This window comes from Ascaphus truei, unplaced genomic scaffold (assembly GCF_040206685.1).
Source record: "Ascaphus truei isolate aAscTru1 unplaced genomic scaffold, aAscTru1.hap1 HAP1_SCAFFOLD_1141, whole genome shotgun sequence".
NCBI lineage: Eukaryota > Metazoa > Chordata > Amphibia > Anura > Ascaphidae > Ascaphus > Ascaphus truei.
The window spans coordinates 2,596-26,725 of record NW_027454008.1 but is presented as its reverse complement, the minus strand read 5'-3'; the positions used below and the strand labels follow the sequence as shown (position 1 = coordinate 26,725).

General features: G+C 47.1%; 1 long non-coding RNA gene across 2 annotated transcripts; it reads left to right on the top strand.

The window, feature by feature from the left end:
• Window positions 1-242: 242 nt before the first annotated feature.
• LOC142475306 (uncharacterized) lies at window positions 243-18,654 on the top strand. Of its 2 annotated transcripts, XR_012790867.1 has the most exons (4): window positions 243-2,014; window positions 10,204-10,290; window positions 15,804-15,870; window positions 18,214-18,654. It is a non-coding gene; the product is annotated as an uncharacterized LOC142475306 (long non-coding RNA). The 2 variants fall into 2 exon arrangements; XR_012790866.1 differs by lacking the exon at window positions 243-2,014 and having other exon boundaries at window positions 9,512-10,290.
• The last annotated feature ends 5,476 nt before the right edge of the window (window positions 18,655-24,130 follow it).

Sequence of the window (24,130 nt, the reverse complement as noted above, 5' to 3'; positions counted from 1 at the left end):
ATATCATGTATCTCTGAACGAGTGACCCCAGGAACCAATCTATTAGACACAAGGAAATAATCTATCCTGCTGTAACTGTTGTGTGGGTGGGAGTAGAACGTATATTCCCTCATTCCCTGGTGTTGTTCCCTCCATATATCCAAGAGTTGACACTGTCTCATCCCGTTTGATATGGTTAGTACGTCCTGTCTGTGGGCTTTGTTAGTGCTAGAGCATCTGTCCAAGTCGCTGTTGAGTGCTCGGTTCAAGTCTCCTGTCAGTATGATATTGCCGGTCGCTACCTTGTGTAACTTAGAAAAAAATACTGTGAAAAAGTCGTTGGAAGATTCACATGGGGCATATACTGTCGCCAGAGTGATGGGGTGGGCTTGAATAGTCCCGGTCACTATTATGTACCGTCCCTCCCTGTCCGTGTATGTTCTGTCAGCTATAAATGGTAGTTTGTTATGGATTAAGATGGCTACACCTCTAAGATGGCTACACCTCTTTTTTTAACTTGTGCAACGGACAGGAAGCTCGTCCGGAAATCTTTATCTAAAAAGTTTGGCCTATTATTCCTTGAAAAATGCGTTTCTTGTATAAACAGTATTTCTGCTCCCTTCCGCTTATAGTCCCTGAATGCAACCCTTCTTTTAGCTGGACTATTGAAACCCTTAACGTTGTGCGAGATTAAGACTATTTCCTTACTCATTTGTGAGCTTCAGCCTTTTGCTCTGTCGTATTCTTACTGGCCTCGCATGCCACTGATCCTCTTCGCTTCTTCTTTCTTCACTCCATCTGACCCGCTCCCCTGAGGAAACAAGAGATGGGGAACACACAAAAGGGGGAACCTGGGGGAACATAAACACAAGACCACAATTAACATAAAATGACATTTCTCGGCGCCTCTTCTTTCCTCCTCCGGCTCCGAGACTGCTGCCTTTGAGCTCCAGCCCGGTCTGCGGGGCTAGTTCCGACATCCTGGAGTGTGTGTAGCCCTCTCCAGCTGCTCAGGCTCAAAGGACTTTGTTAGGCCAGCGAAGAGCCTCCCTCCCCTAAATTTGAAACTGAAACCACATAGAAACTTAATTATCCCCTCCTAGCATTCTTGACCCGCCACCCTTGCTCCTGAGTCCTGCACCTTCCTCACTAGTGCTTTCCTCTCTTTTTCACCTGGTCCCTCTATCGCTTAGATGGTCGCTGCCGTGCTCCGTGTTGCTGCCGGTCTTCTACTCCCTGCCTGACTTCCCTTCTATCTTTCTTTTCCTTCCGGCTCCCTTGTTCCCTGCCTTCCAGCTCCCTTGTTCCCATCTACCTCTTCCAATCTTACCCTCTCTAGTGTTACCTACCTCTTCCCTCATCACCTACGCTGCCCTTCTATCTACCTATTTGACCCTTCTGTACACCTGCTGCCTCCCTGTCGTAACTTCCCCCTCCTCTCATCTGCTACTGCCCCACTTCTTCACTTCCCTAGCTCTGACTTCCTTCCCCTCCCCTTTATCGCCGTACCTCCCTCTCCTCTCCTTGATACCCCTTGCTGTCTAACCTACTTTAACCTTCTTAAGCCTCTTCCTCTTATCCTTCTATTGTGGAGTGCCTTCTCCCCTCTTCTTTCTACTATTAACATACCCCTTCTATCTCCCGCTACTTCCCCTTCCCTCCGCTACCCTTCCCCGTCCACTTCCTCCTCTATACTAGTGTAGAAAAGCCGGTCCGGCAATGTTCGGCCACCTCTAGAGTCCTTATTAGTCTTGCCTTCCTCCGTCTGTCGTCATCCGGGCCCGCCGTGCGCATCCGTGGCTGCCACCTCCAAGATGGCGCCCGATCTTCCGACTCAGGGTGATGACGTCCTTCCGCTCCGCCGCCATTTTGGATTTCGTTGCTCGGCCGGACGGAGGTGTTCGCGCTCTCTCCAGGTTCCCGCCTTCCTTTACCTTCCTGCTCCTGCGGTTCAGCGTGGATCCAGCGGTGCCTCCATTTACACCGCCATCTTTGGAGACCATGCTTTCTCTGCTTTGAAGGCCAGCGATTCCAGGTACCTTTATTTCTTTTGCAGGTCTCGGTGATTGAGTCTTTGGTGGCGTGCGATTATCACCTTAAAACTGGCTAATAAATTGCACAACATCTGTAGCTGCTGGGGACATTTCTTAAACTTTAAAACAGAGTAACTTTTTAACTTTCTTTGCTTTTTGTTTATTACTTCTTTGGCCTTTAATTGTCTCTTCTCGCTCGTGGAGCTTTGGGGCTCTGTGACCAGTTTGGGTCCAGGGTTGGTTCATGGGGGCTCGAGTGCACGGGGGCCTCCCCTAGCCCTAGCTTGTGCATCATGGCAGGGCCTTCCTCTGGCTCTCTTATTAGCATGGTCTTGCCACCTCTCGTTACCGAAAGGCCAAAGGGGAAGGTCCACCGGTACCTCACCCCATTGTCTCTCAGAGTTTTGGTTAGGGGGCCCAGGTTTCTCCCCCTAGCCAACGTTACTGGGGAAAGATCCTGGAATATTAGTAACCGGGCCCCTTCAAACTCCACTGCTGGTAGTGGTCTTGTTTTCTGGAGCACAGCCTCCTTCGTTCTATAGTGGTGCAGTCTGATCACAATGTCCCTTGGCTGCTCATTTTGCAGCGGTTTGGCCCTTAGTGCCCTATGGCAGCGATCCATAGCCAGCAGCCTTTGCTGCGTCTCCGGCAGTATTGACTCCATCCATCGCGTGATGTATTCATCACAGTCCAGGACTGATTCTGGCACTCCTCTGATCTGCAGGTTGTTTCTCCTATCGCGGTTCTCCGCGTCCTCCTGCCTGTCTCGGATCTCATTTATTTGTGCCTGTAAATCCCCAGACCTTTTGTCCTGTCGTTTAATGGCTTTGATGGACTGGTTCATTTTCGTCTCGAGGACCCCCGTCCTTTCTCCCAGGCCTGATACCTCCTTTTTAAGATCCCGCATCTCAGCCTGTAACATGGACCGTAGATCGTTAGAAAGCCGCATGAAGTCGCACTGCCGGACCGGCCCAAGGCCCTGATCGCTGATTTCTTCTCCTTCTCCGTCTGGCTCTGACTCTGAGCCCGCGTTTAAAATCGGCGCCGTTTCTGACTCCGCTCTGCCCGGCCACGTTCTTCCGAAGTATTCTGGCAGCCCCTTCTTTCTTGTTACTCGCACCCCTCTTTTGGACATCTTGGGATCCTGTGCTTTATAACTGTGTTGTATATGCTGTTTTTTACTCGTTTCTGTGGTTATTTTATCATTTATTTCTCGAGCGGGGCACGGAGCACGGAGCATGAAACTTACACGTCCATACTCTGTACCGTCGCGCATGCGCCTCCCAGTGAGAAAGGTTTAAGGCGGGAGAGGGCTTTAGATACAAAGGGGGTAGAAAGAAGACATCCTTGAGAAGAACGCAAGAGTCTGGATGGTGCATAATGAGAAATTAGGGATGAGATGTAAGGAGGGGCAGAATAATGCAAAGCTTTAAAAGTGAGGAGAAGAATGGAGTGTGAGATGTGGGATTTGATCAGAAGCCAGGAGAGGGATTTCATGAGGGGAGATGCTGAGACAGATCTAGGAAAGAGTAGAGTGATTCTGGCAGCAGCATTTAGGATAGATTGTGTGGGAGACAGGTGAGAGGCAGGAAGGCCGGACAGCAGGAGGTTACAGTAATCAAGACGGGAGAGAATGAGGGCCTGAGTCAGAGTTTTAGCAGTCGAGCAACAGAGGAAAGGGCGTATCTTTGTTATATTGCGGAGGAAAAAGCGACACGTTTTAGAAATGTTTTGAATGTGAGGGGCGAATGTGAGAGAGGAGTCGAGTGTGACCCCTAGGCAGCGTGCTTGGGCTACTGGGTGAATGACTGTAGTTCCAACAGTAATGTGGAAGGAGGTAGTAGGGCCAGGTTTGGGAGGAAGTATGAGGAGCTCTGTTTTAGCCATGTTGAGTTTAAGGCGTCGGAGGGTTCATCCAGGATGACATAGCAGAGACATTCAGAAACTTTGGTTTGTACAGCAGGTGTAAGGTCAGGTGTTGAAAAGTATATTTGTGTGTCGTCGGCAGAGGTGATAATTAAACCCAAAATATGTTATTAGTTCACCTAGAGAGAGTGTGTACAGAAAAAAGAGAAGAGGTCCCAGTACAGAGCCCTGGGGTACCCCCACAGAGAGATCAATAGAGGAGGAAGTGTTAGCAGAAGAGACACTGAAAGTATGATGGGAGAGGTATGATGAGATCCAGGATAGAGCTTTGTTCCGAATACCAAGAGTATGGAGAATGTGGAGGAGAAGAGGGTGGTCCACTGTGCCAAATGCTCCAGAGAGGTCGAGTAATATTAGCAGAGTGTAATGACCTCTGTCTTTGGCAGCATGGAGGTCGTCAGTTATTTTAGTGAGGGCTGTTTCCGTGGAGTGAGCAGTGCAGAAGCCAGATTGTAGAGACTCTAGGAGATAATAGGTATTGAGAAAATGGAGCAATCGAGAGAATACAAGACGTTCAAGGAGTTTTGAGGCAAAAGGCAGGAGGGAGACAGGTCAATAGTTAGAAAGACAGGTAGGGTCAAGCTTGCTGTTTTTGAGTAATGTGTTAATGACAAAAAAGAGTGGGGATTGGTCGACCTCCTATCTGGGTGCCAGTCTGCCCAGACAGAGAGGCGTATAAAGAGATATCGGGTCAGCATTGAGAACATTGGCAGGTAAGAGCGGTTCTCATTTTTGATTTATAATTACACCCTCCTTACCTCAGCCTCCTCATCATACTCGCCGCCCAGATTGCCCATCGTGCTGTGATTGGCCCAACTCACGGTATGTGAGCTGTGATCAGTTCTGCCCTGTTCTCCATGATTTCCTATGGAGGCTGGGAATCTGTAAAAAGGGCAGCCAATCTCAGCTCTAGAGACTTCGCTCAGGCTAGCGTGGAGAGGTTGTCATGGGAGACCAGGTACTTGTAACACCTTTTATATTTGTTCATTGATCATACATTAGGCAAAACTGAGTAGTAGAAACAAAATGGAGTTTATTTTGGAAAACCTGCGTACAACAAGAAGATATACACAATAGACAGACAACAAAAGCACACTTAATGGAGGTCTGGGGGGTAATGTACACTTTCCTAAGTGCTGGGCGCCCGCTTGGAGTGGGCTTACCCTGACTGGAATATACCCCCGGTTCCTCTGCTTTTTCGAAAAGAGTAACTTTGAAAAGCCCACCTTACCTTCATCGACACAAGTCACTGGATGGTCTGGTTCTCTGCCTTGGTCATCTCCTTACATACACTCCACTAAGCTATACTTAGCATGGTGTTAGGAGGAGCGACCAATCAGAGCGTGGAAACCCTATTCCACTAGAATATAGAAACAGGGGCTCATCTCTTGGCTGACATCAGAGGAGGGTGCATGCCATGCCAGTTCGGGATGTGGGGGACAGGACATATGAATTGGCCAATGGGAAACGCACCAACATACTTCCACTTGCCCCAGTCAACCCATTGCCACCTACTGAGTAGGCTCCATTAAGTCTGGCAGGCCAGAGGATCCTCCCCACAGTTTGTCTCTGTTCTCCAGACTCAGTACTCAGCCCTGCCCCGTCCACTTAGCACCACCACACCTCTCAACATCCTGTCTCCTCTTTGAACTACAGACATTATGCAGACTTGCTGGCACCTTAAGCAGCTGCCCTGTCTGACTGCACCGAGCCTTAAAATACATGTATGAAACATAAAACATATTTTAATACATGGGGAGACTCATGGCTGTAAGGGATATAGGAGTGAGATATCAGGGCTCGAAAACCTGGAGTCTGGGGCACACGGGGCTGCCCAGATGTAATTTTGCACGTGTACAGGCAAATCATGCCTGCTCACGGGTAGAATAAAGGTACTACCGGTAGCTCCGGTCTCCCCAAACTCCTACAAACAAAATAATTGCATTCTTACCCAAATATCCTACCTAAAACTTACACACAGAAAGTGTCATGAGTCTGGGGTAAAGGGAACATGGAAAGTAAAAAGCAGGGGTCAATTTAACTTTCATGCAAAGATACCTGGCCCCTGGCTTACAGGGATAGGTAGCTGCCAGGGACCCAAGGCAACCAGAGGGCTTAGCCTTTATTATATAGCCTGGTTACCCTTGCCCATCACAGAGGTACTACCAAGTCTTAAGCAAGGCTGTGCCAAAGATACCCCAAGATGAGGCTGTCTGCCTTCCTGAAGCACAACATTTAAACCAGTCTGTCAGTTTTCAACTTGCAGCCAGCACTGCCTTTGGATGTGTGGAGGGGTGGTATTGTATTTTGGGTGTGTGAGGAGGGGTATTGTGGTGTGTGTGTGGGGGTATGTTTTTTGGGGGTGGGTTGTATTGTACTTTGGGTGTGGCAAAGTATTGTATGCTGGGTTTGTGGGGGGTTATTGTATTTTGAGTGTGGAAGAGTATTGCATTTTGGGTGTGGGGTGTATTATTGTGAGGTAGGGGGTTGTACCAGTGTTGTGTGTGTACAGGGGATTGAGGTAGAGGGGGTTAATTTAATGATAGTGGAGGGGGGAGAGTGAGTGAAGAGAGACAGACTGGGGAAGAGAAATACATGGGGAGAGGAGGGGGCCCACAAAGAGGTACGAAAGGGCGGAATAGTAAAGGGGGCTTGCAATGTCTGAAATGGATGAGGGTTCTTGTAAGGCTACTTACATGGGGGTGGGGGCCCAGTCAAATCTCTCATCCTGTGCCCCGGTACATTTGTGTGTGGTACTGCCCAGTAGTACCTGGACTGGGCTGTTGGCAATGGTATCTGCAAGGTAGGTGTGCTGCCCCGTCTCAATACTGATATGCTGCTCGGTTCTGATTTGGGAAATTATTTCTGTATGTTCCAAAGGACCTTCCAGCGACCCCAATCACAACTGTAACACCCTGCTCTATACCCGGGGAGATTGTCTCAAATCAGTAGGAGATAAATCCTGAACCCTACCAGGATCAACTCCCATGCTGCCCAGGCTGATCCCAAGAGTCTGCGTACCTGGATAAACCAGGGGTTCACCCAGGCCCACCAGTAGATCGTGGGTGCCATAGGGTCCTAGCACAATCCCGAGCCTGCTACCAAAACCCCAGAGGACTTGGACTTCCAGGTATACTGGAGAGGATGATTCTGGAGCCCAAGCTGGCCTTAATCTTGGGGGGGTCATCCCAGGATGGGTCTTTCCCATGAACTCTTGGGTTAGAGGGGGAGGTGTGACAGAAAGGTAACCAGGAACAAGTATTGTATTGTATGTCTTTATTTATATAGCACCATTAATGTACATAGCGCTTCACAGTAGCAATACATGTGGTAATCAAATAAATAACAGATAATATAAATAACAGGTCATGGGAATAAGTGCTACATGCATGAAAGTAACATTAAGGAAGAGGAGTCCCTGCTCCGAGGAGCTAACAGTCTAATTGGTAGGTAGGGAGAACGTACAGAGACAGTAGGAGGGAATTCTGGTAAGTGCGTCTGCAGGGGGCTAAGCTTTATGTAACATGTGTCCAGTAATATCCACAGTGCTATTCATACACTTCTTTAAGCAAGTGTCTTAAGGTGGGTCTTAAAGGTGGATAGAGAGGGTGCTAGTTGGGTATTGAGGGGGAAGGGCATTCCAGAGGTGTGGGGCAGTCAGTGAAAAAGGTTTAAGGCGGGAGAGGGCTTTAAATACAAAGGGGATAGAAAGAAGACATCCTTGAGAAGAATGCACGAGTCTGGATGGTGCATAACGAGAACTTAGGGCTGAGATGTAAGGTGGGGCAGAAGAGTGTAAAGCTTTAAAAGTGAGGAGGAGAATGGAGTGTGAGATGTGGGATTTGATCGGAAGCCAGGAGAGCAATTTCATGAGGGGAGATTCTGAGACAGATCTAGAAAAGAGTAGAGTGATCTGGCAGCAGCGTTTAGGATAGATTGTAGTGGAGACAGGTGAGAGGCAGGAAGGCCAGACAGCATGAGGTTACAGTAATCAAGACGGGAGAGAATGAGGGCCTGAGTCAGAGTTTTAGCAGTCGAGCAACAGAGGAAAGGGCACATCTGTGTTATATTGCGGAGGAAAAAGCAACAAGTTTTAGATATGTTTTGAATGTGAGGGAGTAGTCCAGTGTGACCCCTAGGCAGCGTGCTTGCTCTAATGGGTGAATGATCATAGTTCCAACAGTAATGTGGAAGGAGGTAGTAGGGCCAGGTTTGGGAGGAAGTATGAGGAGTTCGGTTTTTGCCATGTTGAGTTTAGGGCGGCAGAGGGCCATCCAGGATGATATAGCAGAGAGACATTCAGCAACTTTGGTTTGTACAGCAGGTGTAAGGTCGGGTGTTGAAAAGTACATGTGTGTGTCGTCAGCATAGAGGTCATATTTAAACCCAAAATATGTTATTAGGTCACCTAGAGAGAGTGTGTTCAGAGAAAAGAGAAGAGGTCCCAGTACAGAGCTCTGGGGTACCCCCACAGAGAGATCAATAGAGGAGGAGGAGGTGTTACCAGAAGAGACACTGAAAGTACAATGGGAGAGGTAGGATGAGATCCAGGATAGAGCTTTGTTCCGAATACCAAGAGTATGGAGAATGTGGAGGAGAAGAGGGTGGTCCACGGTGTCAAATGCTGCAGAGGTCGAGTAATATGAGCAGAGTGTAATGACCTCTGTCTTTGGCAGCATGACATGGAGGTCATCGGCTATTTTAGTGAGGGCTGTTTCCGTGGAGTGAGCAGTGTGGAAGCCAGATTGTAGAGGGTTTAGGAGAGAATAGGTGTTGAGAAAATGGAGCAAGCAAGAGAATACAAGATGTTCAAGGAGTTTAGAGGCAAAAGGCAGGAGGGAGACAGGTCAATAGTTAGAAAAACAGGTAGGGTCAAGCTTGCTGTTTTCAGTAATGGTATAACTGTATCATGTTTGAAGGAGGATGGAAAGGTTCCAGAGCAGAGGAAGGATTTAAAAATGTGTGTGGGTGTAGGGATTATAGTAGAACCAAGAGGTTTTAGGAGATGGGAGGGAATGGGGTCAAGAGAGCAAGTGGTAGAGGGAGAAGAGGCGATCAACAGCGACACATCCTCCTCTGAGACAGTGGAAAAAGAGTCAAGGAAGGCAGGAGGAGAGTTAGAAAGAGGTGTAGGATGGGAGGAAGAAACAGAGGGGATGTTCTGACGTATGGATTCTACCTTTTCCTTAAAATAATCAGCAAAGTCCTGAGCGGAGATGGAGGAAGGAGAGGCAGCTGAGGGTGGTTTGAGTAGAGCATCAAAGACAGAGAACAGTCGGCGTGGGTTAGACTTGTGCATTTTTATTAGTTAAGAAAAGTAGACGGGAGGATGAGGATGAAAGGGGGGGGGGAGAGGATGAGGATGAAAGGGGATGAGGGTGAAAGGGGGGGAGGATGAGGATAAAGGGGGGGAAGGATGAGGATGAAAGGGGGGGAGGATGATGATGAAAGGGGGGAGGAGGATGATGATGAAAGAGGGGGTGGAGGATATAAAGAAAGGGGGGGAGGATATAAAGAAGGGGGGTGAGATAAAGAAATGGGGGAGGGGGAGTTAAAGAAGGGGGGATAACGAAAGAGGGGGTAAAGAAAGATTCAATTCACTTGTCACCATCTGACGCGGAGCCCTTCCCAATAAAGTTTCAATGAGGCTCTGTATGTTATGTTATATGTATGTTAGATGGTATAGAATATCTGTTCCATCTGTTGTATATGTTATAGGTTATATATGTTATGTATGGTTCATATGTTATATAAGGTTCATGGGTTAAATAGGTTAAATATGTTCATTAAATCATTAAATAATTGTGTTCATTCAACTGCTGGGTATATGCATGTATATATATGGATATGCACTCACTATAACTTAGGTACTGCTGTAAGTCGTTATAAAGTTAAAAATCACGCTACAGTTTAAGGTTAAGTTAGTTATCAGTTTTGCGCCGGTGGGATTCACCCACGATGTCGTACATGTGTTCCTCATATAGGTCCCTGACGAATTAGGACCTCAAACAAGTCCCAGGGGGGTCGGTCCTGGGAAGGGAAAGCCGGCCATTTTGGAAGGTCAGGCATACCGACCTGCCCATTGGGCGTCAGATTCCCACTCGGGGGACCCTGAGGGGAGCTCTGGTTTTTCTTTTATTTTTTTTCATTATTACAAAGCGGATTAACTTATGTTTCCAATTTTGCTTTACCCCTTATGTGTTTTCCCTTGTACTGTCTCCTCCCTCCCTACCTCTCCCAATCCTTTCCCCACCCGGCCGGGGAGGATGCCGACCTAGACGGAACACAAGAACTTTGCCGGATGGTAACACCAAAAACGTCCGCCAGTTGAACAAGGGACAAAGTGGACAGGGTGAGTCATCAAACTGAACAAAAGAGAGTGATAGTGCGCAAAACCAAATAGTGACGTGATAGGTGAAAAATAAGGGAATAATTAAATAACTTAACCTAGGATTGAGCGTCTGCAGCTGTGATGGAGTGGGGGGGCTCAGATACCCCCTGGAGCTAACAAATGGATACAAAAAAGACACAGCGCACAACGCTCATAGTGCATTACAAGATATTATTGACATATATAATAAATGGGTGAGTAATGTGCGTACATCAAGTATGATAATAACGAGCAGTTTCGGGATATTTTACCCAACACCTCCGGAGACCAGAATGGGTGTCCTTGCAGGAGTGATGCTGCTGTCCTCGATATCACAGGGTCCTATTGAAGTCGGTTGCACACCTCTGCTGTTCCTTGCTCCCCTAAGCACAGGCAGGCTTGGAGCTGCTGGTTCCTGCAATGTTTCAGCAGGGCAGTCTTTAGCATCAGCTGGGCGTCAGCACTCTCCTCCGCGTGAAGCGCTTCAAGATCGTGACGTCACCACGGGGGTTTTCGGCGCCGCTCACAGGCAACCAAAGTCGCGCAGTAGGGTGCTGATATAGAGCTAGAACACTAATAAACCTTGTCCTACGCGTTTCGAAACGGAACGTTTCTTCATCAGGGACTGATAAAGAGTGGATTCTGGTAAAACGTATAAATCCCGCGATCGTATCTCATTGGCTAAGTCCTTAGTTGTAATTGTCCAATAGGAAGCCAACAGCTGATGCTAAAGACTGCCCTGCTGAAACATTGCAGGAACCAGCAGCTCCAAGCCTGCCTGTGCTTAGGGGAGCAAGGAACAGCAGAGGTGTGAAACCGACTTCAATAGGACCCTGTGATATCGAGGACAGCAGCATCACTCCTGCAAGGACACCCATTCTGGTCTCCGGAGGTGTTGGGTAAAATATCCCGAAACTGCTCGTTATTATCATACTTGATGTACGCACATTACTCACCCATTTATTATATATGTCAATAATATCTTGTAATGCACTATGAGCGTTGTGCGCTGTGTCTTTTTTGTATCCATGAGTCATCAAACGTTAGCTTGTTACACTTCTCACACATTAAGTGATGGCGTTAACCCTTATATCACATAACGTTAAGGGCTTTAATAGCCCAACCAAGAGAAAAATAGCTTTCGCTGACTATAAACGAAAACACGCAGATGTCCTAATGTTACAGGAGACTCATTTTAGCAAGACCAACGCGCCTAAATTCCTAGACAAAGACTATGCCCAGTTCTACCTTTCCACCGCACCGGTTAAAAAACGTGGAGTGGTCATCTTGTTCCATAATAAAATCCCATTTGTAGCCCAAACTATTAAAAGAGACACAGAGGGACGCTTTTTTATACTAGTGGGCACGATACGGGAGCAATGCATCACAATAGCCACAATCTATGCCCCCTGCGAGCAGGACGCAGTCTTCTTTGAAGACTTTTTTTGGACTCTACGCACCGTCGCAAGGGGCGGCGTAATACTCGCAGGGGATATCAACATGGTCATGCAACCAATCCTAGACAGATCAGGGAATACGGGCACAGTACATAAAAAAGTGGGGACCTCTTTACGCAAGGGCCTCAAAGACAACCAACTGACTGACATATGGAGAGAACTACACCCGACTGATAGGGACTATACGTTCTATTCCCACCCACACGGCTCCTACAGCAGAATTGATTACTTTTTCGTCTCTTGCCAACTGGTTCCTCTGGTCTCCCGAGCTGGGATCAATGATATTTCATGGTCTGACCATGCACCGATAGAGCTAAGGTGCGAGCACATCCGAACAGGCAGACCAGGAGCGAACTGGAAGCTCAACGAATCAATCCTAAAAATCCCTGAGATGTATGAGACAATAAAGGAAGAAATAGTTCAATTCTTCCACACAAACACAGGCTCTGTAGATTCCCAGTTTGTATTATGGGAGGCTCACAAAGCGACGCTGAGGGGCATACTAATTAGCACCACAGCTAGGAGAAAACGGGAAAGGGACTCAAAAATTATGAAGCTTCAATCGAGATTACATTCCCTTACATCTCTCCATAAGAGTAACCCTACAAGAATTGAAAGATACCAAAATTGAACTAAACATGTTGTTGACCTCCAGGGCAGATAACGCGCTGAGTTGGTCTAAGAGGAAATTTTACGAAAAAGCGAACAGGCCGGATACTATGCTGGCTCGAGCGTTAAGAGACAGACAAGTGAAGTTTAATATCCAAGCTATACGCTTAAAATCAGGCACCCCCACGGCCAACCCTAAGAAAATAGTAGAAGAATTTGGTTCGTTCTATGAAACACTATATAATGGAGAGAAAGTGGCACATAACGCTAAAACGAGCGAGAAGCTGAGAGATTTCTTAGCCAGCTCAAAACTAGGGAGATTGACAGAGGCAGAGAGAGAGGCCATGGGCGCTGATTTCTCTATAGAGGAGGTGTCACAAGCCATTAAGGAACTCAAACCCTCAAAAGCCCCAGGGCCTGATGGCTTCTCGGGGCTATACTATAAGAAATTTGCCAAAGTACTAGCCCCTAGGTTGCTCCACGTGTTCAATGCAATATTAGCAGGAGCCCCCATCCTCAGAGAGATGTTACAGGCGTCTATATCATTAATCCATAAACCAGGTAAAGATCCGCTGGACTTCAAAAGTTATAGGCCCATATCCCTAATCAATACTGATATTAAAATATACGCTAAACTATTGGCCAATAGATTATGTCTAATCCTACCCAGACTTATACACCCAGATCAGGTCGGATTCATTAAAGGCAGACAGGCAGCGGACAATACCCGGCGATTTATTGATCTGGTAGAATTGGCCACTAAAAATAACACACAAAGTACAGGCATACCCCGCATTAACGTACGCAATGGGACCGGAGCATGTATGTAAAGTGAAAATGTACTTAAAGTGAAGCACTCCCTTTTTCCCACTTATCGATGGATGTACTGTACTGCAATCATCATATACGTGCATAACTGATGTAAATAACACATTTGTAACAGGCTCTATAGTCTCCCCGCTTGCGCACAGCTTCGGTACAGGTAGGGAGCCGGTATTGCTGTGCAGGACGTGCTGCCAGGCGCATGCGTGAGCTGCTGTTTGCCTATTGGGCGATATGTCCTTACTCACGAGTGTACTTAAAGTGAGTGTCCTTAAACCGGGGTATGCCTGTATGTTGTTAAGTCTGGATGCAGAAAAAGCTTTTGATAGGATAGACTGGCCTTACCTGAAGGAGACGCTTGCGGCATTTGGCTTTGGGGATCAGGTGAGTAGAGTGATTCTCTCGCTGTACTCAGGACCTACCGCCAGGGTAATACACCAGGGCTTTTCATCTCTCCCCTTTCAAATTAAGAGTGGCACGAGACAGGGATGCCCATTATCCCCTTTCCTGTTCGCTCTATGTATAGAACCACTGGCGGCGCAAATTAGAGGCAACCCGGATATCTCAGGGTTAAACGTATATTCTCAAACACATAAAGCGGCCCTGTACGTAGATGATATCCTACTAATTATCTCAAAGCCCCTCACCTCCTTGCCAAACCTATTGGATTTATTGGACAGATTCTCGAGCATTTCGGGATTTAAAATAAATCAAGCTAAATCTGAAGCCCTCAACATCAATCTCCCTAGACACGTAGAGAAGTTATTGCAACTGAATTTTAACTTCCACTGGCAACAGAAATACATAAAATATCTAGGAGTCCACATAGCCAAGAACACAAAAGACATCTACAATGCAAATTACCCCAACCTAATTCGGACGTTGATAGCTTACCTCCATAAATGGTCCTCTATACGAATATCCTGGATAGGTAGGATACATAGCGTCAAAATGAACCTACTCCCTCGTATCCTATACCTTTTCCAGATGTTACCAGTGCCACTCAGACTGAAGGATTTGCTCTCACTTCAGTCTGCAATCTCTAAATTTATCTGGGGAGGGAAAAAACCGAGAGTCAACAAATTAAATATGAAAAGATCTGTCCTAGCGGGGGGCCTAGCGGTACCCTGCCTGCTCTCATATTACAAAGCGGCTCAATTAAGCCAAATTGTTCAATGGCAATCCAGTCCACATTTAAAATGGTGGGTGGAATTAGAGAGTGCTGCCTGCGCTCCTTTAAAAATACGCAACTTGATTTGGCTACCTAAAACAGCATGACGATCTGCTGACATGCCACTTTCCTCAATGACCAACTCGTTGTCTATCTGGGAGGCTAATAAGACTAAATACTCTCTCACAACGAGTAAATCTTTGATGTCCCCAATTTGGAACAATCCCAAGTTCGCTCCTGGCCTTCTGGAGGGAGATGCATCAATTTGGAAACAAAAAGTTATATACGAATTAAAGATCTGGAGGGTTACAATAGCAAGATTAAAACGTTTGATCACGTCAGAGAAGAAAAAGATATACCCCACTCAGAATTTTTTAGGTACCTCCAGCTCCGAGCATTTTATAACAAATTTGCCCCATACCCCCCCCTGACGTCATTCGAAAAGCTCTGTCTGGCAGAGACCGACACAAAGGGACTCACATCACAATTGTACAAGGAAGTAGTTGATTCTGCGAGCTCTAGACAGCAGCCACCGTCATTTAGAACCCAATGGGAAAGAGACCTGGGAGAGACATTAGAAGACGACGAGTGGAACGCTATATATCTGGCCACGGCAAAAAGCTCCATATGTACCGCACTAAAGGAGAACGCATATAAGGTCCTAATGCGGTGGTACCTCACCCCAATGAAATTAGCCAAGTTCGTGCCTGGATCCTCCTCACTATGCCCCCGGCAGTGCGGAGGATCGGCCGATCTGTTACATATGCTGTGGTCTTGCCCGCGGATCTCCCCACTATGGGAAGAAATTAGACATTGGATAGAGGGTCTTCGACCTCACTATTCCCCCAGACCCATGGCTATTCCTCTTGAATAGACCACTAACGGGCCTGTCCAAAGCAAACAATAAACTAATAGCACATTTTGCAATAGCCACACGGAGCGAGATCGCAGCACTATGGAAACGCCCCAAAATTCCAAGTATCCCAAAGATTCAAAATCGATTGTGGTTTATCTGCCAGATGGAAAAGTTGACGAGTCTAGTTAACGACACTGGCACCAATTATCTCAAAGTATGGGCGCCTTGGCTGGCGCAGATGGATATCCGGGGTTGAGAGGAACACAATCTGGCTGTGATAGATGCAGGTGCGTTCTCCTTTAGGAGCGAAAACTCAGCTCACGACGACTATACAGACAAATAGACAGAACACCTACAGAGGTGTTAAACTGGAGAGGACGCAACCCACAAAGAACCTTACTAGGATCGGTGAAGAGACCAAGCACGAGTCGATGCTCCTCTTCCGGCCGCGCCACCCCTTACTCCCTTCCTACCCACCTCCTTATTTTTAAAATTTTTTTTTTTTTTTCTTTATTGATTTTGTGTTTGTCAATTTGAATTAATCGTACTATGTGAATTATGTTATTATCTTTATTGCTAGTCCACCCAAAACAATCCGGTCGAGTAGGGCCCGAAAAACCGGGATATGTCTCACGAGCTGACATACGGTACTGTCTATAGCGGAGATTAACACTAAAAATGAATGTAATGTATACTGTATTCTGTATCACTTGTTTGGAAAAATGCAATAAAATCTAAGTTACAAAAAAAAAAGAAAAGTAGACATGTTTAGCTTGCGAGAGGGCAGAGTTGAAACAGGATAGCATAAATTTGTAGTGAAGGAAGTCTGCGAGAGTATGCGATTTCCTCCAGAGGCGTTCAGAGGAACGCAGCATGTGGGAATTTAGCCAGGGTCTAGGGTTAGAAGGGCGAGGGCGGCAGAGAGAAAGCGGGGCAAGAAGATCAAGAGAGGAGGACAAGGCAGAGTTGTAGTTCCTGACCAGGTTGTCAGGGTCTGTAGCAGAGCTGAGAGTGGAGCGTAACGTGGATTCAAAGTCAGGAAAGTGAATAGAGCGCAGGTTTCTGCAGAACCGGGGGTTAGATGGAGGTGGAGAAAGGGAGAAGCGAGATAGAATGAGATGAGGTGATGGTCAGAGAGAGGAAAAGAGGAAATGGAGAAATCGGAGAGACGTTTTTAGTGAAAACCAGGTCTAAGTAATGGCCATCCTTGTGGGTGCTGGCTGCAGACCACTGTTGAAGGCCAAAAGAAGAGGTTAGAGAGAGAAAGTGGGATGTCCAAGGGAGAGAGGGGCCATCAATATGACAATTGAAGTCCCCAAGGAGAAGAACAGGGGAGTCTGAGGAGAGAAAGAGAGCCAGGATTCAAAGTGAGAAAGGCAGAAGGGGGGTGAGAAGAGGTAGGTCGGCGATAAATGACCACCACATGGACAGGGAGAGAAGATCTGGACAGTGTGAGCCTCAAAGGAGGGAAAAGCAAGAGATGGAGGAATAGGAATGGTTCGGTAACGGCAGAAAGAGAGCCGGATTCCCACGCCTCCACCCCTGCCGTCAGGACACGGAGTGTGGGAGAAAGAAAGGCCACCATAGGAGAGCGCAGCTTCCAGAGCAGTGTCAGACTGAGTGAGCCAGGTCTCAGTTATAGCAAATAGGAGCAGAGTGAGAGAGAAAGAAGTTATGCACAGAGAGGCACTTGTGAGTAAGGGAGCGAGCATTCCAAAGGGCACAGGAGAAAGGGAGAGAGGAGGGAGGGTGGCAGGGGATGGGTGTGAGGTTGGAGGGGTTCACACCAGAAGGAGTAGAGGTTGTAATTGGCAGGCGAGGACGAGAGCATGTAGGAATAAGGCAGGGACCAGGATTGGGAGAGATATCCCCAGAAGCAAGGAGGAGAAGCATGGATAGAAAGAGGATGTGTGAGGATGATTTGTAGGGGTGTTTTTTAGTGCAGGGGATATAGCTGTGTGGTGTCAGAGGACGCAGGTAAGAAAGGAGTTCATGTGAACAGAGAAGTGGTAAAGGAAGGAGAGATGGAGATATATGAATGGAGTTAGAGACATACTGAGGCTGGTAAAAAGAAGTGCATAATTTGAGAAGAAGTGAACACACAGCAAATATAAATGGTAAAGGCAGCATCACAGCAGTAATGATGCAGTCTGGTATAGATGATATCCTCCTTTCCAGCGTAATTCAAATGCAGGAATCAGGGCCAGTTGGGGGTGTCCACTTCTTCTGAACTTCCTTTTAAACTTTTGTCTGCTTAATTAGCACATCTGAGGCACATTCAAACAGAAGGTTTTCTACACAGGGTGTTCCCTGTCTAGGTTTCAATGCTTAATTTAATTAAGGGTAGGATGAAACAGGATTCAAAGATAGTTTTTACCTAGCATTGTATCACTTGCATATATTATAATACACACAGCAAAGGCTTCAATGAGAGGATTTAGAGATGGTTTTTTTACCTAGCATTGTATCACTTGCATATACTGTACTATAATACACACACACAAGTATAATAAAGGTTAATACCTGGGGTTCGTCCTTACCTGGGGCTCATCTAACCATCAGACACGTTAGCTACCCTGTATTTAAAAGCCCGGTAGCCTATGCATCCTATGTAAAATATACTCTTTATTCAACTGCAAGTGTAGAAATGTTTTTTTTTTTCTTTACTTTATGCAACAGTTAAGCATATCCAAAGTCTGGGCATGTGGGGATGAGAAACCCTTTGTGCAGCCCACATGTTTGGGGAAAATGGCTGCTGCTGTGACTGGAGGAGCAGGTGAAGTGTAGAAAGAAAGGAGAGTGGCAATTGGCGGACATCTGACTGGGGGGGAGGGGGCATCCACCATAAAAGTGGAGCATTTTTTTACCTCCCCAGCCAGAGTGGTGCCAGCCAAGGGGGTAAAATCATTCCAGCCAGCTGGGGGAAGCCATTGCTGAGTCCACACTGATAGGTGCTGCTCCCATTGACTCGTTTGTATTTCCCTCCACAGGCCCTTACATCTCTTAGCCCCACCTCATCTGATTGACCAATTACAGATGAACCCTCACCTACTGATTGGTCACCTGCAATTCTACCATGATTTCCTATGGAAGCAGGGAATCTATGAAAGGGGAACCCAATCAGCATTCCATAGTTCACTCTGATCTTGCCGTCAAAGTGAACTAAGCGGTGAGCTCCAAGACTGTGCTGGAGACACCCAGACATGAGCCTGGAAGTCTAACCCTGTGGGACATTCAAAAGAACTTTTGTACTATGAACTGTATCTTGACAGAGAAGAAGTGGAGAGCAGGACTATTAAGCATTACTTTTGAAAGGTCTCTGCTGCAAATTGTACCAGAGAAGTCTAGACGATATTTGCCTCAACAGAGAGTGGAAGCAAGTCCCGGGTAAGCCTTCAATGTGGTGCTCAGCACCTAGCCAGCTCAGATCCCTTCCATATGCCCCTGTTTTAGTGAGAATAGCTCAATTATGTTTTATGTTTTGAGGTTGCTGGCTCTGGCTGGAATATAAACATTTATTGAACTGCTTTGTCCTGTCTGGTCACAGTGATAAGTTCTGGTCTCTTGTGACAGGCCATATGACACATTCTGGTGCCTGCCACGTTTGCTGGTACTTGAATGTCCTACACTTGGGGTCCAAACTAATGTAGATGAATCAGAGCATTACAGATTTTCATCAAGTAACATTTATTGTGCCATAAGGAAACACAATGTTTCGGCCTCGAACTGGCTTTTATCAAGTTAAAGGCCAGTTAGAGGCAGAAACAATGTGTTTCGTTTTGGCACAATACATTTAGCTTGATGAAAATCCATAGTGCTATGTTTCAGCTGCATTAGTTTTGATTCATTCTGGATTATTGGCAGGCAGTCCGTGGAACCAGGACCACAGATATTAGTATCAGATTTCCCCCCCCTCATTTTATGGTGTGCAGCATTTACCCTATTTTTTTACTCACTACACATGTGGTCCCAACCTTTTTGTGTCCAAGGCGCACACTTGAGAGTCCAGGAGAGTAGCAGGCAGCAACCAATTAACATACAAACACACAATTACCTTGGGGGTGGCCTCCAGTGTCACAGATGCGGAAGTTGTGCCCGACGTCCGGAGCAGAAGGAAACTGCGGCACTGCGGCAAGCTACTCACTGGAAGCCGGCAAGCTACTCGTAGCTCACGATCAACATGTTTGCGACCCCTGATCTATGAAATGGCTAGTCACGGCCACCCACAAATGCTTGACAGGCATCTTGGTGCGCGTTTGGGACCCCTGGCATATAGACAGGCAGCCTTACATCTATAGACTCAAACAAAAATGCAAACTCGTTCAGCAATGCACTGAACTTATCAAAGTTTAGTGAATAGGCCCCAAAGTGTCTAATAACCACACAAAGGATACCATAAATATTCACACCACTGTTGGTTGGGTAAAATGGAAGTCTTCTTGCCTCAGACTTTTATTCAATGTTTAGAGAGTTGCGATTCTCCTATAGAAGGTCCAATGTGACAAAGCTTTTTATGGACATTGTGTTTGACTTTGAGAAGGGCCTTTATGCTTGTAAATCCTGGCTCTAAGGCCCGGATGTTTAGATCACTTGTTTGTGGCTCTAGCCAGTAGCACAATCTTAGCTAGTAGCACAATCTGGAGGCTGACAAAATTCAGGGCCTCAGATACACAACTCTAAACTTAGTGGTCACATTTCGTCTCTCACAAGTCTGCTTCCACGTTTACTTCTTCAGAGCTTCCTCTTTTTTTTCAGCCTCCAGATATTATTTCATTTAAACAAGGATTCTGGTATTCAGACCCACATACCTCTCTCTGAAAGTGCACGCTCACCCTGCCACAATTCTTGCAAAGGACACCAGAAAAAATAGCATTGAAATTATAAGGTAGAGTGACCATGTAAGTCTGCCAGGATCTTCAGGGAAACATACAAGTGTATTATGAAAAGTAGTAGACTGTCAGGTTTGTGCTCGCCACAAACCAGGACTGGACTGCAGGGCTGAGGTGGGGATGGTTATACACCAACCTTAGACCACAAAGACGGGTCCGGAGTGCGAATTCCGTGGTCAAACGTAGCCGGGTCAGGATTGGAGAAGTCAGGGTTAACAATATATATCCAGGCCGGGGTTAGGGCAGGCGGCATAGGTGTAAGGAATCCGTTCCTGGGTTTGGTGGAAACCCTTTCCTTACAGAACTGTGCTGTTTCCAGACAACCTCCCCTCACATCCACCTGTGCTGGCAATTAGTGTCGCCCTGCCTTGGCTTGGTGCTCTCTCATTGGAGGAATGCCCTCACACCTCTCTCACTGGCCTTCTTATACTCGGCTCTCACACGTCCTCAGTGCCGAGCATAGTTCTTTCTCTTAGAATGTAATTGAAGTGTTCGGTCCAGTTTCTGCTATTTCCCAACCACCCATTTCAGAGACAAGCACAATGTCCTTGGACCCCATGGAAAACACCCAGTCTGACTCCTCAAGTACTCTCGGCAGTGTCCAGTATACCTTCCTCGGACTCCGGTGCTGTACTTAGTATAACCACTGTTGCTGTTCAATCCTTTGGTTCAGGAACAAACTGTTTCTCCACTGATTTTCCCACAGCTTAAGTGATAACCAAGAATGACTTTAAGCTCCTCACTGCTGAGAACACTTTTTTCTTCCTAACTTCCCTATTACTCCACGCTTAGCCTTAGAGTCTGGCATTCCGACTCCTCAGATAATACTCTCTCGCTGTTTTTCCCACAGTATTCGAGGTATCCGCTACAGACTACATGGCTGCTACAACCAACTAAGGGTTATCTCTCTTGGAATCTTCTGTAGTGACTGTTTATCCTACAGATTCAAAGGACCCAGGGTTCAAAACCGAGTTACACTTCTCTGATTTTTCCACAATATTTGGGGTACCTACTACAGATCACTCTACTTCAGCTGCAAACTCAGGCTTACCTTCCAGTGAGGTTTCGCTAGTACCTAATGTATCTACTGCTTTCAAGGACCCTGTGTTCGAAATAGTGATATCTGATACTGTCTCCCCAACAGTATCGCGTGAAGCCTCTGACTCTGGGACTTCCACTCCTCAGTCAAGTTCATGTTCTCCCGATCCTTCCTCTGTGCTTGAAATACCCAGTTCTAAATACAAGACTTCTGTTTCTAAATCAGGTTTACTGCTCACCTTGCTTCCTGCTGTACCGGATAAAGTCTGTATGGATCCAAGCTTTCTCACTTTGCTAGCAGATCCTATGCCCGCAGGGCCCCGTGTGGTGGCTGAGGTGTTTCCTCTGGATTTCATGTTGCCCTCGCCAAAGATTGAAACACCCCTATTGGACTGTTTCACCCCTGTGGTGTCCGTTCCTGTTTCTTGTCCTCCCATGGTGAATACGGGCATGCTTTTCTCTGCTTGTTCTTTGGTGCCTACTGCTCCCTTTCCGGATGTCCAGACTTCGGACCGGATGCTTCGTAGACTTCAGATGCCCAGGAATGCTGACCTATCGTTTGCCAGTGCCACGGCAGGAAACTACTTAAAATACTATAACCTCCACTTTTGACTTCTTTGGGGGAACAGGCCTGGACTGTACCAAAGGGGTTGCGTCAATATCTTGCAGTGAACCCTCCAGCCCTATACCCTTACTAACAACGGTCCGGAATTCCTGGGGAGCAAAAGATTCTCTCAAGCTTCTACGTAACGATTCCAGCAAAAACATTGCCTGTCCAGAAGGCCTCTCTGCTATATCCGACCAACAATCAGTGTTTTTGTCCTATACACTCGGACTATTACTAGGGACCGGGCACCTGGCTGGTGTCCTTTGGACTTCCCTGTTCGGGAATCACCTGCTTTTCCACAGCTCTGGATTTCCAAGACATTTTGTGTTGCTTTCCATATACCAAGAATTGCAGTGCTACTGCTCTCTGATCTAAAGATGGCGCTTGCCAATGATTTGTGGGATTATGGATCTACACCTCGCCAAGACAGTTCAGGGACAATGATATGTCTCCCAGATCTATGAGTGGTCCTGTTCGCCCAGAGTTCTCACCTGAAAGGGGAGGGGGGGGGGTTACTGTAAGGAATTTGTTTCTGGGTTTGGTGGAAACCCTTTCTTTACAGAACTGTGCTGTTTCCAGATAACCTCCCCTCACAATTACTGTCGCCCTGCCTCGGTGCTCTCAATGGAGGAATGCCCTCACACCTCTCTCCTGGGATTAGCCCGCTGGCCTTCTTATACTGTGCTCTCACACTGCCTCAGTGCCGAGTATAGTCCTTTCACTTAGGATGTTACTGTGTTTGCCACAAGCTACCTGTTTGGCCGCCCTGTTCCTGTATTCTTGTTCCTGATCCCTGTTCCTGTGACCTGCTGCCTTTTCCCATAGCAGAGGTCTGCTTACTGAGTCCAAGGTCTGCTGCTCTCGCCTCGCAGAGGCCTGTTTTGGACTTCCGTGCTGAAGCGTTGGTTCGCCAACGCTGCCCGGAGGTGTGCCTGTTCCGGCCTCCTTCTCCCTTTGCTGCGACCGGTACCATGGGCCATTCCCACTCCTCGCACAGAGGCCACTCCCGCACTGCTGCTGCTCCTACGCTGAAGTGGAGCGCACCTGATTTCCTGTTGCCGAACCCCTGCTTGGATAACATTTTTTCTACTGTCTCCAACCAAGACCCATGCGTGTCAAAGGATTACCCTGGCCTCTCCAGCCCTGAACCTGCTATGAACGACTACGAACTGCGCAATCCAGAACAGGCTTTTTGGCCTAAGGTCCGTGTATTCACAGCCCCACCTCAGCACCACGGTCCGGTCTTGGTTTGTGGCGAGCACAAGCGTGACAAAAGGAGCATAGGTTGAGGTCACAGACCGGGGTCAGCATCAGGGAGAGCGTCAGTGTAGGGTTTCAGCATAGGCACTGCAGTGCAAGGGGAGGTCTCCGGGACAGGAATCCTGCAGTGCAGGGGGTCCAGCACAGGAGGTCCTCAGAAACAGGAAGAGCTTTGGCAAGGGTGCTTCAGCATAGATGCTGCAGCGTAAACAAGGCAAACACGTAAGAGAACAAGGAAGCTTCAGCACAGGGGCTTCGGCACAGGGATGGACTCTGGACAAAGGAGGCTCCAGGATACAGGAAGCTTAAGCACAGGAAGGCAAAGAAGAGACAAGCAAAGGAGCTTGTGGTCAGCACAGTAACACCAAGAAAGGATTATGCTCAGCCACTTCCTGGGGGAAGGGCTGACCCTAAATAGCATAGGCAGCCAATAGGGACAGAGCTGCATAGCAGGCAGCAAGAAGCAGACTGCAGTGTGAGTCCAGACCCAGGTGATTCCAATTGCCAAGTATAGGGAGGCCTTTGTCTGGAAGCTCTGAATGCTTGTAAGGGTGAATTGCAGCCAAAGCCAGGACCAGAACCCTAACATAGACATTCACTTTAATTTAAGATGTTACAGAGACAGAAGAACAGCACATTGAGAACATGAAGACATAATGCCATTTGAACTGCAACACCACATATGTGGTTTATATTATCAAATGCTCTTGTAATAAGAAATATGTTAGCCTGACAAAGAGACTATGACAGTAGGGGTAAATGTGGCTGCTCTTTAATAAAGGTCAAACACACCATTATCCCTACCTGTCAATAATATGCTATATTTATTCATGTATGAATACAGTAGGGCCCCACTTTTCAGTGTTCCGCTGATACTGTGGTACAGAGAAGGGGGCCGCCATGTCTGCGCATGAGGTCGCGCATGCACAGAAGGTGGATGCGCAGGTCTGCAGATGCGCAGAAAATATCCGGTTAGGGTACCGTAGAGAAGAACTTGCCGTATTAGCGGGGCCCGCCTGTAGTCACATATCTGTATACTGTGACTACATTGGTCTGATGTTATATGTTGTAGCCTGGATTCAGCACTTTTGGAACCAGGAGTTAACCAATGTT